This window comes from Microtus ochrogaster, chromosome 7 (assembly GCF_000317375.1).
Source record: "Microtus ochrogaster isolate Prairie Vole_2 chromosome 7, MicOch1.0, whole genome shotgun sequence".
Classification (NCBI taxonomy): domain Eukaryota; kingdom Metazoa; phylum Chordata; class Mammalia; order Rodentia; family Cricetidae; genus Microtus; species Microtus ochrogaster.
Window position 1 is genome coordinate 26,938,594 of NC_022014.1, and position 10,178 is coordinate 26,948,771.

The window sequence follows — 10,178 nt, forward strand, 5'->3', positions numbered from 1 at the left end:
TCAGGTGGTCTTCTTGTGCCTGTGTCTTCAGATAGTCACCTTGTAAGGACATGGGTCACCTTACTCCAGTATGACCTCGTTTTCACATACTGTATCTGCAGCATCCATTTTCAAATACGGTCACATTCTGAGTTCCAGAGAGAAGAAATGCACTCTCTATAAATTTTTGAGTGTGGGTGTGCACGGGGTGTCAGGTTCAACCTATCAGTTAATCACACCAATTAATTATTTTGAGAATTATAATACAGAAATCTTTTCAGTGTTTTTATTATTGAATGTATATGTGTTTTAAAGTAATTAATTTTGTAACATTAAACCATTCTCTTAAACCAAACCAGCCTCTCAAACTTATTACTTATCCACTAATATAATTTAAAATTTGTGTTGCTGTTAAATATACAGGATTTATATCTATGTTCTTAAGTGAACTTGGTCTTTCATTTTTATTTTAAACTAAAGGTTTTATTGTATGGTTTCTTTATACACTATGTAGCTTAGATTTCTGTACTTGCTTATGCATGGGAATAGTTCTCACAGCATACAAATTAATCATCCTGAGAAAAATCTAAAAGAAATCACCAGTAAAACAATCAGGCCTTACGGCCTTTGCCCTTCATGTTTGTTTATTTATCAATTTGAAAGTTTCTTTCTCATTCTGGATTTACTCCTTAGGTAAGCCCCATCTCTCTTTGTAGATGGACGTATCTAAATCATCAGGACAATTGCTTGGAGGTCCAGAAATGCCTTCTTGTACTGACTGTGAAGGGGACAGGTACTTCTGACTGTGAATCTAAGAGCAGAGCCAGGCTTGGGTCATGAGTGGTCACTTCAGGGGAGTAAGCGAATTGATGCAAGCCCCAGGAGTGTGCCTGTACAGGCATGGGAAAGGGCCAAGGACATCCCAGGCATGTCTACCCGTACTGGAATGAATGTGTGGCGAGAACATGATGAGGGGAGTGGCTGTAGCGATATTCTGTTAGTAGACAGTGCCACCAGAAGTCACTGAGGGACAGGTCACAGCTGCTGGCCACAGCTGTCCTCAGCCTTCACTAGAACCTGACAACCCCGGCAGCCATTCTGCAGCCTGCCCTGGCTTACTGAGGGCCCGCCTGTCTCCCCACCACTCCCATCATGTTTCATGTCCCCCACAATGCCAGGAGCACACCTGCTTCCTCTTGGGCACCCACGGGTAAGGTGGCCAGAATGACCCAGTGAAGATGGGATTTCTTGTTGCTCTTTGGAGCCGCTGAATCCAACCTGCTTTCCCATATGCTTGGACCTTCTTTGCAATTCTTCCATCTGTGTCTGGGAAATGTGAAGGAATGTAATGATCTTTTCTGGGGTTATTAAACCGACAGCTGTTGTCATTAATAGAGGACATTCTTTACTGCGGTGAGCAAGCGCTAGTCATAACTCCATGCTGTCGCTCGCTCTCTCAGTAATGACTAGTGCATTTGTCTCAAGACCGGGGTTGCGAACACCGCGGGTTCTAACGCCAGCTTTGAACATGATTCATCTTCAAAGCATGGACGCCCTCACTTCTTTTTTTGTACTGCTGGCAGCTTTCGAGGCAAAAATGTATAATTGGCAAAAACAAAATCCAATCTCCCAGCCATTGGCTTTCTTTGAAAATGAAGGAGTCTGACTGCTAAAAAGCCAAGATTACATTTTACTGCGTGTTTCAAATTATGGTTCATTTTCGGGTAGAATGTTAGAAGCAGAGAGAAACCAGCGTTTATAGTCTGAATTGAAGATTTTTCCCCCCACTGCCACAATTGGAAAGTGGGAGGCGGGCGGAGTGCCACAAGCAAACAGAGAAGTGAAGGCTGGACAGGAGACCTTTCCGGCCTGGTGGTCTCTTGTGCCATGGGCAGAGTGGGTCCAACTGCTTATGATGTGGTCTTTGGGGTTCACATGTCTCGAGAGCGAGGATGCGGAGCTCCTCTTTCGACAGGAGGCAATTTGTGACACACAGAGCAGGGAAGGTGGTGAAGTATCCGAATGTTCTCATCCTGGCAGCTCCTATCAGTCTGCTTTGGACAACCAGATCCTTAAGCTGGGCTCTAACAGGGCTGGGCAGACAAACCTCTACACAGGACCCATCTGGTGAGAAGCTGGGGTGCAAGTAGCCAGTGATGAGATGTACCCAAGAAAGGCTACTTTACAATTGCAGCGAGCAATTACAATTGACAACGAGCGAGGGTCCCTGGAGTTCTTTCTGCACCTCAGGCCGTGTACATCTGAGACGGAGGTGGGCACTTACAAGTTTGCTCTGGGTCCTGGATCAGATAGATCTGAGTTTGGCTGAGGCCTGGCAGCCAGGGGATTAGGGCCAACGTCAGCCTTAAGGCCTTTGAAGCAGTCTTTTGTTCAAGGGTGTGAAAGTCAAAACTCAGGGCTGGCGATGTGGCTCAGAGGTTAAGAGGACCAGGGTTTGATTCTCAGTACCAGAGTTGGTGTCTGACAGGTGCTCATAAAACCCCAGCTTCAGAGGAGATGATGGCCCCACTTCTATTGCACTCACGTGTGTAACTCCTGTCCCTGTGTACAAACATATAACTGAAAATAAAAACGCAATAAATGTAAAAAGTCACAGCCTAAGGCAGAAAGTGGAGTGCTCAGGAGCTGGGGGATGGACTAAACACTGCAGGAAGTGGACAGCTGGCACACACGGTCCTTGCCAAGCTCTCTTTGTGGTGATAGTGTACGCTCTACATGTCTTCCTCTAGCCACATGCTGGGAAGTCCATGTATCTGAGTATGTACTGGGCATGGTGCACAGGCCTGGGATTCTAGAGGAGCCTGGCGATCTGTACCTATGGAATCTGCGGTTTAGTGGGGGAGATAAGTACTCGAGCTACAAGGCAGCACTGAGAAGCACGGGTCCCTTTGGGGTGCTATTGGTGAGCAGAGGTGTGGTACCCATTCGGGTCTTGGCAGGGATCAGTGATGGTTGCCTGGAGGTTGCAACATGCCATCTCAGTGCTAACAGACAAGCAGGCTTCATCCAGCCTGTGGAGGGTGGTAAACACTCTAAGCAGAGATGTAGCAGTAGTACAAGGGTCCCCTTTCAGTCTATAAGACTATAGCTGGGGTGCAGTGGGGAGCCAGGAAAAGCAAGGGGCTAGTCTGTAGAAGATGTCAGGAAGTGAAACATCAGCTACGTGTTATGACTTTCCCAGGCTGGTAGACTGCAGCGCTCTCTCTCTCTCTCTCTCTCTCTCTCTCTCTCTCTCTCTCTCTCTCTGTGTGTGTGTGTGTGTGTGATTCTTCCTATTTGCCTTATACACTGTCCTATGCACCAATTAGAATATGAAATCAGGGCAAGTGGAAATAAGTGGGTTCTGTGCTGCTTGCTTGGAATCTGTCGGCTCTGCCAAGGGCTTTAGTCACCCTGACCCTGCAAGGTGTCTCCCACCTCGTCTCTGTATTGTGAAGGAAAGAAAAAGAAAAGAGATTTCTTCAGTGTGGTGATGTTTACTCCCATCAGGCAGCGAGAGAAAGGGCTGGGATGAGCACTTTGGGGCAACGTCTGTGCAGGGATTTCCCCTGTGATATTGGCCATCTTTCCTGACTCAGGATGGTGACCCACAATGCTGGCCTCACATCATTTTCGCCCTCCGGTTTCTACTGAGCACTGTAAAGCACCTGTGTAGCACACATGAGGACCTAGGTTTGATTCTAAGAACTCCAAACCAAAGGAACGAATGAACCAATGGACAGCATCAACAACAGAAGCATTAAAAGAAGGAAAACCACGGACAGATTTCTCCTGCAGAAAGCACTGAATCTGGGAGGAGCAGAGAGCTGCTGACCTTGTCCTGAGAAACCTCACATTGAAGAAAGTACTTCTCCAACTCGAGCCATACAAATCCCTCTTTTAAAATAAAAACACTTTCAAGAGTTTTTTCCCCTCGAGGACTTTCATGCTAGTGCTATTAAAATCTGTACCCACAGGAGAGCTGGAGTAAATTCCTTCTGCTGAAAGCTCTCAGATGACTAGAAAAGCAAAACAAATGGACAAATTATAGAACGGGAAACTAAGGAATCGATACAAGTCAAATTAAAAGCATTAATTTAATAGGGTGTTGTTTTAGCAAGACTACGACTTTCCTCTTGAACATGGGGCTAACTGTGGAGTGTGGTCTTTCGTGAGCCTGGTGGCCATCCAGGGAGCTATTCACACTCTCTCTTGCTGTTGCCATTGTGAAAGGCTGTCCATGGACAGAGGGCACATGGCTGTGTTCTTCTATTCTGAGCGTACCGTAATTCAGAAAAGTAACAGAATTGAATGTGAACCCTCAAATCTCAGGGCTTTGTTTTTTGACCCTTCCTCCAAAACTAACTCTACCCCTTACACACACACACACACACACACACACACACACACACGCACGCACGCACGCACGCACGCACGCACAGGCACACACACATGAATGCATCCTTAAAGACCACCAAGAAAGAGGCAGCTTGTTGCCTTATAGAATTAGTGAGGCAACTGGACTAAACATGGAACAGCTAACAGAAGCAAAAGCGGCATTCATGTAATCCCACCTCCTCATGCTCCTGAGGTCTGAGAATGGAGAGGTCAGGGATGCGGGCGGTCAAGGTGCCCACAGGAGGTCTAGCATTTGAAGATAAGCAGAGAATGTTTGAGAGAGGGTGACTGGAAAGGCAGGCAGGTTGGGGGTGTGTGGACGGAGCACAGTCTCAGCAGAGCCAGCCTTGGGTGGAAGTACCAACTCCCACCCAGCCTGCCTGGGTCCAGGGTGATGCCGATTCTGCCCAGTGACTGCCCTCTTCTCTCTGACTCTCAAGGGGAGCTTGGAAAAGCAGACAGTAAGGGAGGACGTCCTGCCCTGCCCAACTCCCACTCTGCTGGTTCTTCCTCGCCTCCAGGCTCTTTGTTCAATGTGTGATGGGTGTCAGACTGCCCTTCAGCAAATCCCAAGACAGGAGACAGCTGAGAAATACCAGCAACACCACAGGCAAAACCTTTGAAAGGTTTATTCAACCAACCAACACTTATTAAGTCCTGGGATGAAGGACTTAATATCAAAGAATAAAGAATAATATCAAAGGATCCAGGGAGGAAATACATGGTGAGTATAGATCAGTGTGGCACAAGGCCGAGATGGGATGTACGCATGAGAGTGGGTGGAGTCTAAGGGGGCTTTTAAGATGGGGTGGCTTCTGAGGGTGGATGCAAGAGGCTGTGAGAAAGTGTGAACTAGTTGCTGGCTCAGGAAACAGCAGGCAGGGAGGGGGTGGAAGGCTCAGTGAGTGTGTGTGTGGCGGGACTGGTTGTGGGGGACACGGAGAACCGGGCAGAACTAAGGATATCTCCCTTAGTCTAACCAGACTCTGGTTTTCTAAGCATGTGTAGGTTGTTGTGACTCATAATAATGGTCTGACTGCTGCTTGCATCTACTTGGAGGGAATGTGGGAACATGGGAAGGGGAGAGGTCAGAGATGATGGTAACTTTCTGAGGGAGGGCAGCCAGGCCTTGGATAGGGGAGGAAGGAGAGACAAAGCTCAGAGGCCACATTGTATCATGTGCTCTCCCCATCCCTCTCATGTCTGATCCCCTCAACTGTACGTGAGGAAGAAAACCTTCTTTCCTGGTCTTAGGGTACTAGAGAAGCCCCAGAAGCAGGGTTCTCCAGAAGCAGTGAATGAGGACTTGGAGGACACCCATGACCATCACTGTGTGCACCTCCAGGTTCATTATCTACACCCTAGGTGTTCTAATGTGTGCTGGCCCCTTCAGTTCCAAATCTACAGAACATGCCAGTTTTCCAAAGTCTGACCTTGACCTGGAAGTTCTTTGACCAAGGGCTAACCAAGACTTCCATAAACCCTCCATACACACGGAGACAGAGGTTACAGGTGGCATACTCATCTATGTGTTCAGCAGCAAGTCACACTGTGAGCTGTGCCGCTCACGAACCCCTCATTCTCCATGGGGAATGAGGAGAGCCATCTGAGGAAGGGTGCTGTGGCGTGCTCAGCTCACGCTATGCCACCACGTTTGCTGTTTCTCTTTCCTGCATCCCATTCCAGGACATAGCCAAGACAGTTCCACCTAAGCCTGACCTCTCAGCGCTGTGGCTTCGCATTCTCTCTCTTCCCCTTCATCAGGACCTGCTGAAGCTGAGACCAGGCACGGGTCCCTTAGCCTAAAACCCACAAGTGACTGCTCGCTGAGTTGATCCCAAATGAAATTCCCAGTCTGTTGAGACTCTGAGTTCAGGTTCCATGCAGTGAGCATATACCAGCTCAATTTTCATGGCCCAGACTTTTGGTTCTGCATAGGACGGCCCCCATGTATGATCCTCTATTTCCAAAGCCCTCTTCTGAAAAAGACTCTGCCACCCACTTTACCTTGAACTCAGACCTCTTTACCTCTTTCCTCTCCACACACTGTGGTTGCCTCTCTGGCTCACATGTTTCTCTTTGGGTCTGCATTTTTCTGACTTGGATTTTAGTGGTGATTGAAGGCTCACAGTTTTCTGACGGAACCCTCAGCAATGGAGGCTATCTACCTCTTCCTATTTATCACACTAAACAGCCTTCTCCACCAAAGCAAGGTTTGTGTGCACTTAGATGTGTTCATATATGTGTGCATGTAAAATATGTGCTTGTGCATGTGCACATATGTTTACATGCGTGTGCGTGTGGTGTGCGGAGGGGATATATGTTCTGCTCATTGTTACCTGTGGAGCCTTCTGGCTTCCTATATAGGAAGGGTTTAGACATGTCAATCTCTCTCAGTTTGTGCATAGTTGAGCTAAAGACAACTTTTCAAATGTTCTTTGAGTGACACTTTGCATATAACTGAACAAACCTTAATCAACTGTCGTGAATGAGCACATCATCATTTATGTTTTTACAGCTGCTGGGTCAAGACAGGGAGTGGCTGAGCCCCTTCCTAGAGGCTTTCTTGGTTCTGCCACTGCCTGTTGCATTGGCCTCATTCAGTCCAGAGTCTGTAGGTTCTGTGGAGCAGGCCTTGCTTCAGGGAAGAATCTGCTGTTGGGCAAGTACTGCAAGCGGTTGGCTCCGTGGAAAGCATCATTCTCAGGTAAGCTGTTTGGTCTGGGCTTGCAGTCCCATTTGGTTTGACTCAAATTGCTAGGATTTTTTCTTTCTTTTCTTTTAAGCTCGAATGAAACCAGCATTCAACTCCCACATCTGGGCCAAAGGAGCGGAAGTTTACTTCCACTGAAGCTTCCCCTTGCAGGAGATCATCCCACAAGCACCCCCTGAGCACCCGTTAGGTGTCAGATGCCTTCCCGAGAGCAAGGGAAGCACAGAGGCTGAACAAAGCCAACAGAGACCCTGCGCCCTGGAGACGGGTACTGAAGGGCCGTGAGGGAACTTTTGGAGGGGATGTCATTTTCTGCATCCTGATAAATATTTGCATTCCATGGTATTTGAAGCCGTCAGAGCTTGTTGACGATACACTTAAGACTTGTATTTTCCCCCCGTGCAAGCCCTACCTCCAAGCAGAACAGGAGTTGGATGTAAACACTGAAGTGGTGGCTAACACACACGCAGAAGCGTACGGCGGTGCAGTGCACTGATGTCTGCCCCTGCTCTGAGTGCATCAAGGAAGGACGTGGCTTGGAGCGCTGATGCGCTGTTAGATAAGGGATGAAAGCAAAGTTTTCAAAATGTTACCGGATCCATGAGTATTCTTTGTTCAATTTTTTTTTTCGACTTGCCTTGCTTTTGAAGAGTTTCATGATATGTTGTCAGGAAAATGAAACAGAAATGAAATAGACATGGACACATAAAAGCTTGCGATGGTCTCTGTCCTACCTGGTTTACATTCAAGTGGGAGGGAAATGTTTAGTATATCAAAGGCTGAGAGATGATTAGAAGGGAAATAAAGTGGCAGGTGGGGAGAGCCTGTTGGGAGTAGGGCCGAGTGCTTGTCAAGGAGAGCCTGACACGCACGGGATTGAGTATCTGGGGGATTTCAGCAGCAGAAATGAGCCTCTGCATGGGGACTCTGGTCAGATGCATGGATGGTCAGAAGACAAGGGGGCTGGTGAGCTGGAAGGGAGGCAGTGGGAGGTCCCTTAGGGTGGCCTTTGGGGCCTGTAGCACGGCTAGAACCTTGGCTTCTCTGCTGAGGGAGACGAGAGCCAAGGAAAGGCTTTTGAGCAGAGGAGCGGGGGAGTGGGATAATAGACCCCAATCTCTAAAGAGTCACCTATGTTTGGGACAGAGAGTGGGAGGGAGATAATCACAGGCCATGACAAAGGGCCGAGGTGGAGACCAAGGAGATTTTAGACGCAGCTGAATTTCCGATGCCTTTTCATGGATTTTCTTGAAGTCACAAGGGAGGCGAACCACAAGTCCAGTGACCGAAGGTTCCAGAATGGGGGGATGGTTTCCTGGGCAGCAGAACAGTCAGAGGAGATCAGAAAGAGAGGGCAGGGGCAAGAGACACCATCACCGTGCACCAGAAACTAGCTGGAACTGGGTAGAGAGAAGAGTGGACTTTAATACAGGCTAGAGTCACAGTTCGAGCCAGATGCCAGGAAAAGTCACAAGTACCATCCTGAACTAACTTTGCCCATATCTGACGATAAGCCTGGCTCCTGAGCTGGGTTATAGAAGCGGCTGTGACAAACCTACTGGAAGTCTGTCCAGCCAACCTGTTCTTAGCCTCTTATGGACAGTGCGTACCCATTAACAAAGCCAGAAGTATCTGCCCAGAGGGAGTGCTGATGTGTTTGTCAGAAGGTGGTCACCTCTTAATGACCTCTTGCCAAGTCATGGTCATGGTCTGTGTCTGGGACTGGGACTGCAGGAGTGCACAGCATAAGGGCTTTGTCTTCAGAATCTAGAGCAGTGATTCTCAGCCTTCCTAATGCTGTACCCCTTTAATATAGTTCTTCATGTTGTGGGGACCCCCAACCATAGAATTATTTCATTGCTACTTCCTAACTGAAATTTTGATACTCTTATGAATTGCAATGTAAATATCTGATATGCAGGATATCTAATATGGGACCCCCAAGTGGGTTATGACCCACAGGTTGAGAACTTTAAATTTAAAGTAACCTGCCGCCTTGGAAACTGCTCTGGTCTCAAACATAAAAAGGTTCTGTATAAACCTGGGTGTGGTCCTGCTCTTTGCTCACTCACTGGGTGTGGCTCACTGCCTGTGCCCACATCTTCTCGCTGATCGCTTTTCACTGGCCTCTGATCCATTACCACGCCAACCTGTGCAAGGTGAGTGTTGGGAGCAGTTAGACCCCAGATCCTAAATTTCTTGTAATCCCCTGATCTGAGTGCCTATAGCTACTCTGAGCAGGAGACCTTCAGGAGTTCCTGATGACAGGAGAGTTGTTTCTGGTGGGTTTGGCTGGGGCGTGGCTATCTCTATATAATCTGCCCCTGAACACAAAAAAGAGGGCATTCTTGGGGAATTCAAGGATGACCCGTGTCGCTGTCTCTCTGTCTATGTGTATCTGTGTATTTCAACCTCCAGCCCCCTTGCCTGAAGCTCGCGAACTGGGTGCCAGCGCACAGAGCACAGACACGGGGGCGCGGTGCATGGCAGGTGAGAAAGGCCTTTTGAGAATAGGCCTAAGGTAAGTGACTGCTCCCCCTGTCAGACTCCTCACCCACAGATCGCCTCAGACTACATTCTGGGATGGCGGCAAAGAATCAGAGCCACTCGGCTTCCAAGAAAGGCATGAGTACTGCACTGTGACAGGCCGACATATAGGGCAGCTCCCAGCCGGTGAGTGAGGCTTTTGGCCAGCTGCCCACTGGCTGAGGGTCCTGAAGGTCATAAAGTTCGGCATGGTTGAACTTGACGTAGAAAGAGCACACTTGGAGGACTGACGAACTTGGGCAGGAAGAAGCCAGGCGTCTGGGAGAGGCCCAGTGAATTTGTAATTCTCTTCTTTGAGATGGGCAAGACTTTCCTGCCCAGATCAGACCCAGAACGCTTTTAATCACCACCACCATCATCATCACCACCATCACCATCACCATCACCATCATCACCATCACCACCACCATCACCACCATCATCACCATCACCACCTCCATCATCATCACCATCATCACCACCACCACCATCATCACCATCACCACCTCCATCATCACCACCACCACCATCATCACCACCATCATCACCACCACCACCATCA